The 15,536-nt window shown below is 53.5% G+C and overlaps 1 protein-coding gene across 6 annotated transcripts in view; it reads left to right on the forward strand.

The window, feature by feature from the left end:
• TNS3 (tensin 3) overlaps positions 1 to 15,536 on the forward strand; it is a 233,158-nt gene that overhangs the window by 50,278 nt on the left and 167,344 nt on the right. For 3 of the 6 annotated variants that reach the window (XM_061198352.1, XM_061198351.1, XM_061198345.1), the window contains one exon: positions 8,051 to 8,088. The exons of the other annotated variants lie outside the window; for them this stretch is intronic. The gene's annotated coding sequence lies outside the window, so the exon portion shown is untranslated. The remainder of the gene's footprint in view (positions 1 to 8,050; positions 8,089 to 15,536) is intronic. 6 annotated transcript variants of the gene reach the window in all.

Raw genomic sequence — 15,536 nt, forward strand, 5'->3', positions numbered from 1 at the left:
GGCAAAGTCTCCCGTTCTGAGCCCATGACGTGGGTTGTAACCATCCTCCTCTGGACGGCTGGTGCGAGGTCCGAATGAGACAGGTGTGAGGTGCTTCGCCCACGTTCTGGTACTTAGCTTTGCAGTTGCTGTGATGATTCTTTTTCCTCAGTGCCCCCAACTGAATGTGCCGTGGGCGATTCCCACGTGGGTGACACCCGGGGTCCTTGGCTGGCTGCTGTGCACACGTGCAGGTCATGAGCACAGGCCAAGGCGGTTTAGCTCCATAGGCGCAAGGGCTCTGTTTCCCACATACGTTTAACACGGCCTGGTTGTGACAGATTGTCTCGATGGAGAGCCAGTTTCCTTCTCGTCTCTGTACAGCTGAGGCCTGAGCTGACTAAGGAGCTATCCCAAATGTCCTTTTTAAGATCTCAGCGCCTCTGCTCTAACCACCTACAAGAAACAGTTATTCTTTTCAAAGTAAATAGAAGCAGTGAGCTCTGACCAGCTTGGAGACCGCGGTGCCCAGCAGCCTGGCTCTCCCCTCAGGCCAGCGCCTGGCTCCCGGCTTCCTCCTGAGGATGCTCGCGGCCCCCAGCGCCGTCCAGGGCTTGGCGTGAGGGTGCGTGTCCGGGCTTGCGCCTCCCTCCCTGTCCTGCAGCTTCCCAGGCCCGTAGGGGCCAGGAGGGGTCCCAGATTATCCTTCGGTTCTTCGCGGTCTGTTTTATGGCATTTTCAGTGTGTAGCGTGTGAGACATCTGGGAGGACCGAGGGGCCTGTCGGAGTGGTGTGGACGGCACGTGGCTGTGCGTGCACCTGTCTGTGCACCCTCTGGAATTCTGTTGCGGGAGGACAGCCAGATCTCAGCATCCCCCTGGGTGCTGCGCTGCCTGGGGCCGTCTTGGCCCCGAGGACGCTGTGCGTGCCCAACACGGAAGGGCGGGAGGGCGGCAGGGCGGTGACAGTCGGGCCTTGTGCAGTGTCGTCTCGTGACCTGTGTGGCCCACGCTTCTCTGCTCCAAGAATCGCTGTGTGGTTACTTTTTATCTCACAATCTAGCCCCATGGAGATCACTTTTTTGACCCACCTAGTTTTCTTTTCCTTGAAGAAAATCATTCACTGACAACGGTCCCGTAGGTGCCCTCTCCCTCAGGGGGGTTCATCTCCACGTCTCATTTCCCCTCAGGGACACTCTGCCACTGTCTCCTGTGCAGGGAAGCCAGGGCACACACAGTGTGACCCCAAGGCGCCTGCGCCCGTGTGTCGCCCCAGCACTTGGCTGGGATGGTCTGCATAGTTTGGAGGCAGTAGAAACAGATCAGGGCTTGGGCACGGGTCCCGGGGCGGCTCCTCTCTCACGCTCCCCTTCCCGGTGCGTATGCCCCAGCAGACATGCCACGCTCCTTGTGCACACCTGGCCTCTCCTTGTGTTATCTCAAGGCCATGTTCTTCTGTTCTGAGCCCTCCAGCCGAGGGGATGTGTACAGACTCTCCCTGAGGGGACCTGGGTCCATCCCTTGTGGCCGGGTGGTGGCATTTGCTGCCCTGAAGCACGTGGCCGGAACCGCTGGCTCGCAGAGGCCACCTCTGGGGCATGTGTGGCTTGGGGAAGCCACGTCCTTGGCCCAAGGACTCAGCTGCCTGGATATGGGCCCCAGAGAGCTGCGCTACTTGGAGAAGTAACCGGGAGCAGGTCTATGTGAGGGCCAAGGCCCAGGACTTGGTGGAGAGGCCCGCTGACGTCAGGGCTGCCTGTGTGCCAGGGGCCCCACGTGGGTTCCAGGGCAGGCGGTGGGCGGTGTGGAAGGAAGCCACAGTGGTGGGTGCCCGTGCAGGCGTCCAGTCCTGATTTCTGGGTCCTGCATGGAGGCCGTTCCTAATGTGCTGAGTGTCACCCCTTGGGCACATGTGCGTTGAGGGGCTGGGGACTCACCTGTATCACTGTTAGTGAGGTGTCTGCCGATTCCTGTTCAGAAAAAGGTTTTCTAGAACTCCCTCATATGGTGGAATCCAAACACCTATGAGAATACTCAATGGATTGTCATATTTATGTACCTAACTGTAATAACTGTGTCAATAAACCGTAGCTACTCTTTTTTGAGAAGGAAAGGACTCTATGTGCCAGGAGTCCTTTAGACGTTATCTTCTTGAATTAAACTACCGTGTGTGGGAGATGCAAGACTCCATCCCAGGGCCGTTGTGACAGTCTGCCTCTCCCAGATGCCATCGTGTGTGAAGTGGGGCTGCTGCTGGATTGGGAGCCCGGCAGGGTCTCTGCAGGTGTAGACGTGGCCTGGCAGGGTCAGTGGTTGGCTCCTGCATAAGTCGCTGTGGCCCTGGACAGGCCCCTTTCCTGGCCCTCAATTTGGTGACCTTTACAATTTGCGTGTTGGGTAGTTAATGTCTAGGATTTCTTCCTTTTGTCAGTAAGCTGTACAGATACCGTAAAACACTCGGACGATATAGTAGTTTCCTCTCCCTATAGTTTAGATGTGTGTCATATACCTTTGCACGTTGAGGCCGTGTGTGCGTGCTGCCTGTAGACATCATGTGTCTTCTCTCAGTAACCACGCACAAGCTGTGTGAGGTCTCGGCGAAGAGACCCTTCCCTTGGTTCATTTCTGGAGAAGCAGCAGGGCATGGTGGAGGGGAGCATGGACCTTGGAGACAGGCTGCCAGGGTTCCTGCCCTGCCACCCCGCGCTTGAATTTTCTTTTAGAGTCATTGTGAGTAACAGATTAAATGCACTTGGAACACAAAGAACATTGATTGGCTCAGGGAAGTGTCCAGCAGTGTTAGTGATGATGACCGTCATGACGTTGCTATTCCTGTTGGTTATGGTGACCTTGGTGATGGTGGTGATGGTGGAGAAGAGTTAGGTGTGTCTTCTGTGACTCGGGCTTAATATTTTTACTGTTATTTTCTAGCTCGTTCTTGACCTTCAAGTCCCTTATTTTCACATTTTAACCTATTTTGCCACAAGTTTTTTATGTGGTTAACTTAGAAGAAAGAATGCAGCTGTTTCTGCATTCAGTGTATTTCACCATGGTATCAGTTAAAGTTCTTCAGCAAAAAAGAACCAATAGGATGTATATGGAGAAAGAAATTTACTGTAAGGAATTGGTCCACACAGTATGGAGGCCAAGTCCCACCTGTGGTCGGCAAGCTGTGACCCAGGAGAGCCAATGTGTAGCTCCTGTCTGTGTCCTAGTGCCAAAACAGGAGAAGACCGATGTGCCAGCTTGAAGACAGTCAGGTAGGGAGAAAGAATTCTTTCTTACTCCACCTTTTATTCTGTTCAGGCCCTCAGTGGATTGGATGAAGCCCACCACATTGGGGAGGACAATCAGCTTCACTCAGTCTACAGTTCCAAATATTTTTCTTATCCAGAAACACCCTCCCAGACACATCCAGAATAATGTTTAAGCAAATGTCTGGGCATCTCGTGGCTTAGTGAAGTTGACACATAAAATTAACCATCAAAAAACATGTTGTTTTGGTTGAAGTATTTGAAGAAAATCCAGCTCTATACAGATACGTATTTGGAAAAGAAAGCATATTCTGTTTTGATATTACACCAAAAATCAAATGATAGTTTCTTAAAGTTTAGTTTCCGAAGAAGACATATAAGTGGCCAGTAGGTACATGCAGAGGTGCTCAACATCACTAATCCTGAGGGAAATGCAAATCCAAACCATAATGAGATAACACCTCACACCTGTCAGAATGGCTGTCATCAAAAAGACAAGAAAAAACAGGCTTTGGCGAGGATGGAGAGAAAAGGGAACCCTCATACACTGGTGGTGGGAATATAAATTGGTTCAGCCACTGTGGAAAACAGTATGGAGGTTCTTCAAAAGGTGAAAAACAGAATTACCATATGATCCAGCAATTCCACTCCTGGGTATATATCCAAAGGAAACAAAATCAGTATCTTGAAAAGATGTCTACATTCCCATGTTGATTGCAGCATTATTTACAATAGCCAAGACATGGAAACAACCTAAGTGTCCATCAGTGCGTGACTGGATAATGAAAATGTGGTGTGTGTGTGTGTGTGTGTGTGTGTGTGTGTATAATGAAATATTCAGGTATAAAAAATAAGGTAATCCTGCCATTTGCCATCATGGATGGGCCTTGAGGGCATTATGCTAAGTGAGATAAGTCAAACAGAGAAAGATAAATACTGTATGGTATCATTTACATGTGGAATCTGAAAAAAAGAAAACTCATAGAAACAGAGAGTAGGAGAGCAGTTGCCAGGGACTGGGGGCTGGAGAAATGGAGAGAAGGGTACAAACTTTCAGTTATGAGACGAGTTCGTTCTGGGGATGTGATGTACAGTGTAGCGCCCGTAGTTAACACTACTGTTTTGTGTACTTGCAAGTTGCTGAGAGCGTAGGTCTTAAGTGTTCTCACCACACACACAAAATGGTAACTATGTGAGGTGATGGATGTGTTAATTGACTTGATTGTGGTAAATGTTTCACAGTGTGTATGTATATCAAATCATCATATTGTACACTTTCAATACATACAACTTTGTTTGTCAATTATACCTCAGTAAAGCTGAAAAAAACCCAACAAAGTACGAGCTGCCAGTTGTTGGCTCCTGAGAAAAGGGGTAGATGAGAAGCTGACCGTCAAAGTAAACGTGTACATTTTGTCTTTTCATGTACATTTTGGCCTCTGCAGTTAGGGGGGGTGCGTTCTGTTGGGGAAGTTCTGGTGCCTTCCGGGGCCTTCCTTCATCCTGGGGGCTGTGCTGCACAGAGGGGCAGTCAGGTAAAGAGGCTCCCGCCCTGTGTGGTCCTGCCGGACACTGGCTTCTGAAAGCGGACCCGGAACAGAGGAGGGTCGTACGCCGTTGTCCAGGGAATGACACCCCAGGTCTCATCCATGAGCTCCAGGCTCCCATCAGGAATTAGGCAGAAGATCTGTAGCGCCTTTGTGGGATATGGTGACATTTGGTGGTGGCTGTGGGATGAGAGCTGTGATCAGACTGTCCATGGTGGGCGCTCAGTCTGTTAGCCTCTGTCCCTCCTGTCATGTCGCTGTTCCAAGAAGCTGGCGGTACACAACAGATGACACCTTCCCTGGATGAGCTTGGCCTGGTCAGGAGAGATGGACGCACAGAGAGTACTTTGAAATGATGCACGATGGGATGGGTGCTGGAGGGAGAAATGTGGCCGGGGCTCCCGCAACCCTGTCAGGCACTTAGCCTTGCCTGGCGGGGCAGGGTGGAGGGAGGGAGGGCTTCCTGGAGGAGGAGGCGGCACTCACACTCAGTCTGAGGAGGGTGTGGATGAGGTGCTGGAGCCGGGGAGGCTGGGAGTGCTGGATGTCGCATCTGTGCTGAGGAACTGCCCTTGCTACTGTGGGCAACAAGATTGGAAACCGGGTCCGGACGCTGTTCCCGGCAGTGTTTATAATATGTTGGAAAGGCAGTGTGCGGCGGGGTGAAAAGTGGGGGCAGAGACGGGCTGGAATGCCAGCCTGCACAGGCCCTGCTGGGTCCTGGCACTTGCCCAGTTTCTCCCTGACGGTGGTCCCGAGGATTGAAGGCAAGGAACACGCAGGAAGCATCTCGCTTGGGGTCACCCACAGCTCTCACAGGCTGAGGGTGAATTGCTACTCCGAGGAAGACCTGAGGGACCATCCACGCTGCTGGCATTTGGGTGGAAAGTTCATAATACCGTGGGGTCACCTGATTACATCCCAGGAACTGTGGGTTCACCTCTCAGGATCCCTGCCTTAGCGCTTGGGTGGTTTATGCAATTCACTATGATTAGTTAACCTTTGTGAATGTGATGATTTGCCCTATAACGGCCTGAGGCTCTCTCGTGGCCCAGTGGGCCGTCCACCATCAATGTGTCACACCGCTGTCATCATGCTTTCCACCGACCGCAGCCCTTTTTGGGTTGAACTGGTTTGTCGATCTGCTGCTGCATAAGCAGTTACCCCCAAAGTTAGTGACTTACCGTGACAATGGGTTCTCTTCTCACTGCTTCTGTGGATCAGGAATTTGGGGGTCACGTGGGCCGGCAGTGCTGGCTCAGGGTCCCTTAAGAGGCTGCCTCATCTGAAAGCTCTCCTGAGGCTGGAGGACCCACTTCCCAGGTGGCTCCCTCGCGCGGCTGGGTGGCAGGGTGGAGCTGCCTGCTGGCGGGAGCTCTCAGTTCCTTCAGGTGGGCCTCCGCCCCAGGGCTGCCTCAATGCCTCACAGCGTGGGCCAGGCTCCCCTCAGAGGGGGCATCCAAGAGACCAGGGCGGAGGTCACTCGCCACGCCCTGTGCCATCCTGCCTCGGCGCACGACCAGCTCTGTCACTGTGAGGGGACTGCGCGGGGCCACAGGTGCCAGGAGGATCCCTGAGGCCATCTCCAGGCTGACTGCCACGGGAGGTCGTGCTCCTGTCCTGCCTGCTGAGCGGACCGGCCTGCCCCACCCAGTGTGTGTGGACAGAGCTTCCTCTGGGGCAGGGGGAAGTCTTCACCTGCATTTCTGCTAATTTTCACTTTCCCAAAGGCCAAAGGGCCCCTCAACTGCCTTCCCCTCTATCTCAGTCCTTCCGGCCGGCCTCTGGCCCCTGGCTGTCCTCTGTCTGAGATTTTAATCTGGTGTGAAAGCCTCTTTTATTCCCATGGCCAGTTTATCTCGATTAGAAAATCACTCATCGCCTTTGCGGGGGGGAAGGGAGGACCCATTAGAAAATGTAGAATAAATATTTGTTTTTGTGAATAATTTCACAAACCTCAGATGCACAGAGAGAGTTCAAAAAATAGATCTTGCAAAGATAATAACCCTGGCTCTTCCCTGCTGGAGTTCCAGGGACCACCCCCCAGCCACTGGGCTGTTTTACTTTGTTACTTTGTTGTACCCTCCTTCGGGCCCAGGTGGCGCGGAGTTGGGGCTTTCTGTCCTCAGCTCATAGACAAGAGAGGGGGAAGATACGGGGGGCTGGTGAGAAGTTTGGGCCTCAAAGCGCTAACCAGGATTTGGGGCCCGTCTCCTGACCTCCAAGGCCTTATTCTTCCAGGACCGCACACTTCTGTATGTTGACACTGGGCTTTGCAGTTTCAAAGCAGCGTCCCGTGAACGATTCCATTTTGGCATCACGATAACCCCGGGAGAGGAAAGAGGCCCAGAGAGGTCACTGGTCCCGCCTAGAGCAGCCCAGCTGGACAGGGCCAGGAAGCCCCCAGGTCCTGTGCCCCTAAGCCCAGGTCCCTGTCCCCCATCTCACAGCTGCCCCACGGGTTCACCAGATGGATGCCCGCTTGGAGCACCCATGGGAGCTTGCACTGGGCTTATTTGGTGCAGTTGCTTCATTCTGTGCTGTCTCCCTGTCCTGCCGCCTCTGCCTGGAAGCATCGGCCGGCAGGCCCCTGTGCCCCGAGCCACCGTGGTGTGGGTGAAGCCTTTCATGTCCTGTCAGCACAGCTGCAGCCTCTGGACGGCGGGCCTGTGAAATCCACATTGGTTCCAGCTCTATCTGCATTGTTAGGGCCTCCGAACCAACACATGCCTCTCTCAGTCCACACAATGGCCTGGGTTGAAGGATCCCCCACAGGAATTTAGACGTGGATTTGTTCTGACAGTCAGTTCTTAAGTTGTCCGGAAGTGGAAGGAGCGTGGAACTCAAATGTCCAATTTCTCACTAATTTAAAGGCGCCAGTCCTGAGTCTTCTGGGGCGTTTTCAAGTTTCTCTCCTTTCTTCAGGGAGAAGCTGTAATTTCCAGCCCAACACTGATGCTTTCTACTGCTCAGGTTCACCGCCTTTCTCCTTCAAGGCCCTGATTTGGCCGCCTGAACCCCTGGAAAAGCCAGTGTGTTTGTAACTGCTCCAGAGTCCCCACCTGTGCCATCTGGGCTGTTGCTGACACTGCAGAGGTGGCTGGGTTCTTGGACACCATGTCCATCCATCCCACACTCTCGGCGTTGCGTCTAAGGTGTCTACGTGAAAAACCGCCCTCGGTCCGGACGTGCTCAAGGATTGAGAATTTGGAGATGTAAGAAGTATTGAGGGACTGCTCAACACACACAATTCTTTCTCTTTCTCTTGCAGCCTGCGAGTATTCCTGCCACGAGAAATGTGAAGCCAAGGTAAGCGTTGCATTGCTCTCCCATGGGGCTTCTGGAGCCGAACTGGCCCGCGTTGAATGATGTGCATGGGAGGGGACTGCTTTGGACCGTGGCCACAGAAACGGAACGCTTAAGAAACGGCTGCTAGATGCTTTTCGATAGGGTGTATAGTTTTCATCTGAAGAATAAACTGAGGAGCTATGAAATCCATGTTTTTAATTATAGAAAAATAGCTCTTAGGAATTTGGTTTCAGATAAGAATTCGGTAATTTTGTCCTGGCCATCTCACAGCCCTTTCTCCACAACAAATGATCCCTTCTTTCCAATCACATCGACGTGCTGCTTTTTTTAATGGCAGAGAGGGGGTGGGGATAGGGTCGAGGGCACATGCCTGGCCTTGAGAATTTTTCTGGCTTCTTTTTTGAGGGTAGTTCATAGATGGGCTGGGGTTTTCAGGCTGTCATGGAAGTCGGGGGACCCTGAATCATGGGGTCCTGCATTCCCCGGTAGGGTTAAATGGCTGGGTGGCCCTACAAAGTGCTTGAGGCCTGGGTGTGCTGGGTTGCGTGTAAGGCTCTGATTAGTGGGGGACGAGGAGGCCTGGAAATGGCATATGGAGGCTGCAGGCACCCCTAGACGGGACCCTGGTTTTCTACGCAGGTCCAGGTGTCTGCACCTCTCACGCTTTCCAGGCATGATGTTACCTTCAGTAGGGCCGGGGCCCACGCGTCGCTCCTTGCTGACTGGCCGGTCCCACCTTTGTGGGAACCCCCCCCCAGATGCCCTGCAGGCTGCCCCTGGTGGGTGGAGGTCCAGGGAGATGGGGTTTTAGAGAGTCTTGGGATTTTGTTGCTGCTCTGGACCTCACGGCTCAGCCTTTCCTGAGAACTTTTGACTGGTCCTCGGGCTCTGAGTGGAAGGAACGTGGGCTGGACGCGGGCTTCGTGGAACTGTGTGCTGGCTTCACGTGCGTGCGCTCTCCCTGTGAGGACAAGGATCCTGGTTTCCTCCACTGTCTCCACGATCCACACAGGCACGCACTTCACGTTCTTACGGGCACTCACACACAGTCCACACTCACACGCGCCCACATACATGCACACACACACACACTTCACACACATGCACGCAGTTTACCCGCACGGGCACACGCACACACAGATGCACACACACAAAGCTAGAGAAATTACAGGTGGGTCTAGCCCTGCTTTTTTTTTTTCCAAGAAAGAGAGTAAATGACTTTTCTTATTAAACTTCTCATCATGGAGCATTTGGGACACGTGCAGAAGTGGCGAGGCTAGGATGGAGCTCTGTGCTGCACTGTTATCCAGCCCCCTCGCCCCCGTCGCTTCCGAGGTGTCACGTGATGTGTGTTTCAGTCGTTTCAAGATCGGGCCCCGTGGTGGAGCTTTGGGGCATTTGTGCTGTCACTTGCGGTCTCACTGTGGAGAAGGCTTCCCCTTTCTGTCCAAGGCCAGGCATCCTTGCTCACATTCACCCCTGGGCAGGACTGATGTCTGACCTTGGTTAGTTTAGGTCTGCTTTGCCCACAAATGTGCTCGTCTTTCCAGTGTGCTGTGTACTTTAATCCTAAGTGACTGTGTCAGAGCAGAGATTCCTGCCTGCGGTGGAGGTGGGGAAGATGCCACCTTGGGGAATATTTCGGATCTCCCAGAGGGTTTTCCCCCATCTGCCTCCTGAGGGTTTGGATGCGCCCCCAGCCCCTGAGGGTCCCAGCGGCAGCAAGCCTTGTCCTGCGGAGCTTGTGCCTCATCACCCCGGTGGGGCGGACAGCGGGGAGAGCCACCGCCAGAGCCCTGCTTGTCCCGTGTCATGCTGCCTGTGTGAGTGTGCGTCGTGTGCATGGGTCTCCTCCGTGACACTCTGCCTGGCCCGGCCACTCTTGACCCGCAGCTCCAGACTGAGCCCTGCTGCCCTTGGCACTGTTTCTCAAAGGGGGCCCGGTGCCAGCTACTTAGGGGATTGAATTCTTTGGTTCAAAGAATATTCCAAAAGTCTTAACTATCACTGATTATGGCATTTCTAGCCACAGTAATTGGCAGTTTGCTAGGGATAGATAAGCTTTTATTCTTATTAGATCATGGTAGAGGGGGAAATGTATCCGTAGTCATTTTTTTTGGATAACGCAGCTTTGAATGGCAGGAGAGAATGCCACTAGCAATAACAAAGACTCTTCTTATTCCAAAACTATAATGCCGTTGCTGCTGAGCAGACGAGGGCCATAAATTCTCAGCCGCCCCTGGAGATAAGCACGGGGTTGGGGGTAGGGCAGCTCAGTCTCCCAGGAGCTGAGACGCAGCTCCCCCAGACGGCTGGGTCCTTGATCACCACACGTCTGTGCCTAACTGTGCGTGCCCGGATTTCTTTGAGACTGAGAAAGCTTACGTGAAGCTGTGGTCAAAAACACAGGCTTTGGCCTAACGTCTGGCCCATCCATCCACTTACTGACTTGGGGATGGTATGGGCTGTGGCTCTCCTCTGCGCTGGGAACACTGGAGGAGAGGGCACAGCACGATCCCCGGAGCATGTTCCTGTGCGGTTAACCCCGCTGGCGTTGTCATTGCCCTGCTGCTGCCAGGGCCACCATCAGAGGCTCCCAGCCAGGCCCGGGATGTCCCCTTGGTAGAGCAGGAGATGTGGAAGGAGAGAGCCATCCTGCAGAAAAGGGGCTGAGCCAGGGACTGGGGGCTCAGGCAGGGAAACGGAGCCTTGAGCTAGGACCGGGGTCACTTTCTTCCTGGCCGTCGGGTAGTATGCCCCCCCCAGGTGAGGCCATGTGGTCCCAGGGTACGCGGAGGCAGAGACCTGGGCTTTCATCCTCCTTGTCTCCTGGAGCAAGTCCAGTTCCCCGGAGCCTCAGTTTCTTCATGCATAAAATGGGTGAATAATAACTTCTGCAATCCACCTGAAACAGCTTGCTTTTAGCTGTTAATTATGGTAGAAGTAATTATTTCAATTTTAAGGAAGCAGAATAATTTATGTATAATTACTGGAATGTTTGGAATTCTAAGTATCTTGCTCCCTGGGAGGCTGTGCTTGTTCATGGGTGCCACGTGAGCTGTTTGGTCAGAGTGACTTGGTTTTTTTCCTGGCCCCTGGTTGACTCCCTGGCAAGAGAAAAAAGGAAGTAGGAGAAATGAAGCTGTTTCAGGAAGGCAGATGATGGTGAGGAGACATGTGGGGGATGGGGGTGTGGCAGAGCTGGTGTTTCTTGAGCTTTGGTGAACTGGCGAGAGCGCCGTGCCTCCAATAGGTTTCTGCAAATGTAAGGCCCCGCGTAGGGGCTGAGCGGCGAGCTGGCAGAGCTGGAACGCACACGTGGTGTGCAGCAGCCCGCTGTGCCCTGACCTGAGCTGCCTGCCGCCGGCTCAGAGACCGTCCCCGGACCCCCTGTGTCTCGTCCCTGGCCTGCACAGCACACAGCCCGGGGCCAGCTGTCCTCTTCTCTTTCTGAGCCTGCCTTGACGGGCGCCTCGTTGGAGATAAAGACCAGGACTGCAGGTGCTGCCACTTGGTTTCAGGGCAGGAGAGGATTCCCGGGCTCGGCCCAGCCTCTGGCTTCTCTGTCCGTCCTCGCTGTGGCCACCATGCGGTAGCTGAGCTGGCAGCCGCTGCCCACTTCCACCTCCCATAGAAGCAGAACTCTTTGTCGTGGGCCTGCTGGTCCTCTCCCTGAAGAGAGACCGTGTGAGGCAGGTGTGGCTCTGGGGGACCCCAAGACCCCTGGGGCCTCTCCTACCTCGGGACCCCTGCAGAGTCTGCTGTCGTCACCTCCTCTGCCATGCTGGCCCCTCGGCCCAGCGACCCCAGGTTCTGGCTGTGGCTGATGCAGGAGCCTCAGTGACCTTATCAGACAGGCTGGCTTCAGATGGCATCTCTGTGCCATGGGAAAGACGAGGGCCAGAGCCTGTGACTTCCTCGTAGACCACCCTAGATGTCTCTCCTGGGTGTTAACAGGTACCCACTGGCTTCATTCATGAGTTTTAACCATTAACTTACATGTCTGGTGATTACCCTTTGTCTTCAGACAGCTCTCTTCTCTGAATAATAAGGGCAACAGCTTCCCTTTTGGGGCCTGCTGTCCCAGGCTTTGTCGGTCAGCCCCTCCCTTCACTGGATGAGCAAACAGAGACCCCGGTGGTGAAATGACTTACCCACTGTCACCTGGCATCCGGGTGCCAGCATTCAAGGGTGTCGGGCTTCCAAGTTCGGGTTTTTGCTGCCCTGTGTATTTTCGCTCTTCACGGATCAGCCGTGGAGCTGATGTGGGCCTGTGCACCTGGTGCGGCTGCTCTGATGCCTCCAGAACCCCCCTTGGGAACTCCAGCCCCGTGGCCAGCTTCCCTGAAACACCCAGACGTAGGTATGGGCAAGGCTCCCCCTTGGCTTGGGGGTCAAGTCCTTCCCTGTCCCGCGTCTCCTTTCTCTGCCGTGAAGGATGCCCTGAGGATCCATGCCCCCTGCCTGCCCCCTCCCACACGGCTTTGCTCACCTCACATCCGTGGCATCTTCTGAGACCCCAGCCCTCCCCGGAGACACGGGCAGGAGCAGCTCCTGTCAGCCGTGCGGGGCCTGCACTGACCGGTGTGCGTGTGCACGTCCGACGGCCTTGCCGCTGGGGCTCGGAGCGTCCCTGCACAGAGGAGGTGGGGGAGCCGGCCTGCCCGAGCGCTGAGCCCCCAGCCCTGGGGGTCCCGGCACTGCCCCATCTTTATGTCCAAATCTCACTGTCCCTCGAGGCCCCGAGGCCCTTGCTCGCCAGAAGCCCACCAGCCAGCTCCCACCCGGGCGAAGCGCCGCATCCTTCCCGGCTCCAGGGCCGCCTTCTCCCCGCCTGCTCGGTGCCTTCGGAGGCATTTGGGGAAGGAATGGGGGAGTCTGCCTTTACCTCCCCCACAGGATGTTGGTGATGACCTTCCTTTCCTAGGACACAAATCGTTTCCTGGGAACAAATGACCTGAATTAGTAAAAAGGAAAGAGTGAGAATTTTTTCATAACACTCCTGGTGGGTCGAGCACAGAGCCTTGTAAGGGTCTGTGTGTTCATCACCCCAGGCCTCCACATACACAGGCAGCCTGAGAGTCTCATTTGAAGCACGATGGCTGATTGTAATCCAGCAGGGTGGTTTAGGGGTGACGTGAGATCCATTAGCTAAATATCTAGCCCGTGACTGGCTTCTAACCTGTGCTCAGAAGGAACAGAAATCAGCTACGGTATTGAGGGATTATCAATAATGTGCTGAGCCTTTGCTTTTCTATCTTTGATCGTCACGGCCTCCCTTGGAGGGCATCGTGTCCTTGCCCCAGCCTTACAGGTGACCCTGGGACTTCAAAGAGTCCCACCACCCGCCCGGGGATAGGACCTGAGAGCCGTGTCCTACCCCCGGCCGGAGAGCTGCAAACCCTGGTCCAGCCTCTCTGCCCTCTCAGTGAATGTTTACACTTCTCTTCCCTCCTCCCACTCCTTGCCCTAAGGGAAGAGGACGTTAATTTTTAAACTGCCCAATTCAACAAACGCTTCCTGATTTGCTGTCGGTCAGGCCCTGGGCTGGGCGCCCCGATGTAGCTTGCTGGACCACGGGCCCATTTCGGCCTGCTTCTCGTCTAGGACCAATCAGGGAGGCCAGTCCAGGTAGCGGATTCCATTTATCCACCTGTGGTAGACAGATGTGTGCCTGTGTTTTGATGCTTGGCTGTTGATTTTTGTTTGATTGTTTATTATTAATAGTAAAATAATAAAATCGAGGGGAAGGTACGAAGAATTTACATCCTCTCACAGAACCCCTCTTACCATCAACCTCCACACAGGTGTGGTGCATTTGTTACAGTCGATGAGCCCATATCCATGCATTATTATTAACTAAAGTCCATTGTTTACATTACGGTTCACTCTTGGCGTTGTTCATTCTATGGATTTGAACAAATGTATAATGACATGTATCCATCGTTACAGTATCATGTAGAATAGTTCCTCCTCCCCCATAACCCCAGGCAACTGCTGATCTTTTTACCGTCTCCGTAGTTTTGCCTTTTCCAGGATGCTATATAGTTGGAAGCATACAGTGTGTAGCCTTTTCAGACTGGCTTCTTTCACTTAGTGATACACATTTAAGTTTCCTCCGTGTCTTTTCATGGCCTGATGGCTCGTTTCTTTTTAGTGCTGAGTAACATTCCATTGTCCGGATGTGCCACGGTTTATTTATCCATTCAACCGCTGAAGGACATCTTGGTTGCTTCCGTGTCTTGTTTTTTATTTTTGCCAGTTGTCACTGGGGTCAGAAGAGCCATTAAGCCCTGGTAAGTTCCGCACTTCTTCTGGGCATTATTGTTTCTTTTCCCGTGAAGATCCCTTTCCTGATAGGCTGTCCTCACTGATCTTTCTTTGACTCATTACAACTAGAAGAAGCGTCACCGTACACGTTTCACGCTGCTAAAGGTACCTTCATGGCTGTGTTCTTGTCCCACTGGAAATGGTTACTCTGAGGCCAGAGTTTGGGGAATGGCCCCCACGTGCCAATTCCTGCCAGGGGGTTCTGGGTCTGCTCTTCAGTCAGCAAGCCATATGCAGCTGCTCTAGGAAAGTGCTATTTTATGTAAACGTGGCAGTTTTCTTTGTATGGGAATTGATGTTTTTAAATCCCAGATAATCTGGGCCTGAACAGGGGCGTTGATTGTGGGGTCTTTGGGCTTGAAGGTGGCCAGCGGGACGGAGCCACTGTAACGTGGAGAAGCTCATCCCCTGAACAACACCGCTCCAGGTGGTTCCGGAGCCTCCTTCCTTTCTTTGGGCACTTCTCTGTGCAGGGACCTTACCAGACCCTGACGGGCAGTACTGAACAGGCTGGCGGGCACTGTGTTCATTTTACACGGGAGGAAACAAACAGAGGCCGCTGAAGCTGGTGGTGGCCTGTAGCCAGGAGTCCTCACTCCATCACGACTGATTTGCTCTCTAGAGCAGCCTACATTTAAGCTATATTTATGTAGGATTCACTAGCCCTTTCCCAAAAAAGCCCAGAAGGGAATTATCATCTTCTTCTGAAATTTATTTATTTTAAATAAATCATGTAATTTAAAAATAGGCTCTTCTGTTTTCTCTAAATCGTCACTTTTCATTCCATATCATGTAGTGGCCGACGAGGCAGCCTCCACGCGTACTTAGCTGCACTCACCTGCTGCACATTTGACCTTTTGGCTAGTTACCGAATGGGCAGGGGTCCTCCATCCTGAGCAGGGCGCGGGGAGGGCAGCAGGAGGAACCCTGGGCCGCTCTGGGTCCAGATGCACTTTGTTATTTAGACTAGGACGTCTGGGGTGCCCTGGGAACCTACTTTTGAGCCACATCCTTCTCACTCCAGGCTGACTCCCCTGGAGCCAAACCCGAGGTTGGGGGAGCCACTGGGGCCAGTTGTCACAAATTCTTGGTTGGCGACGTCATCTGTGAGGGGAGGG

This window comes from Eubalaena glacialis, chromosome 8 (genome assembly GCF_028564815.1).
Source record: "Eubalaena glacialis isolate mEubGla1 chromosome 8, mEubGla1.1.hap2.+ XY, whole genome shotgun sequence".
Lineage (NCBI taxonomy): Eukaryota > Metazoa > Chordata > Mammalia > Artiodactyla > Balaenidae > Eubalaena > Eubalaena glacialis.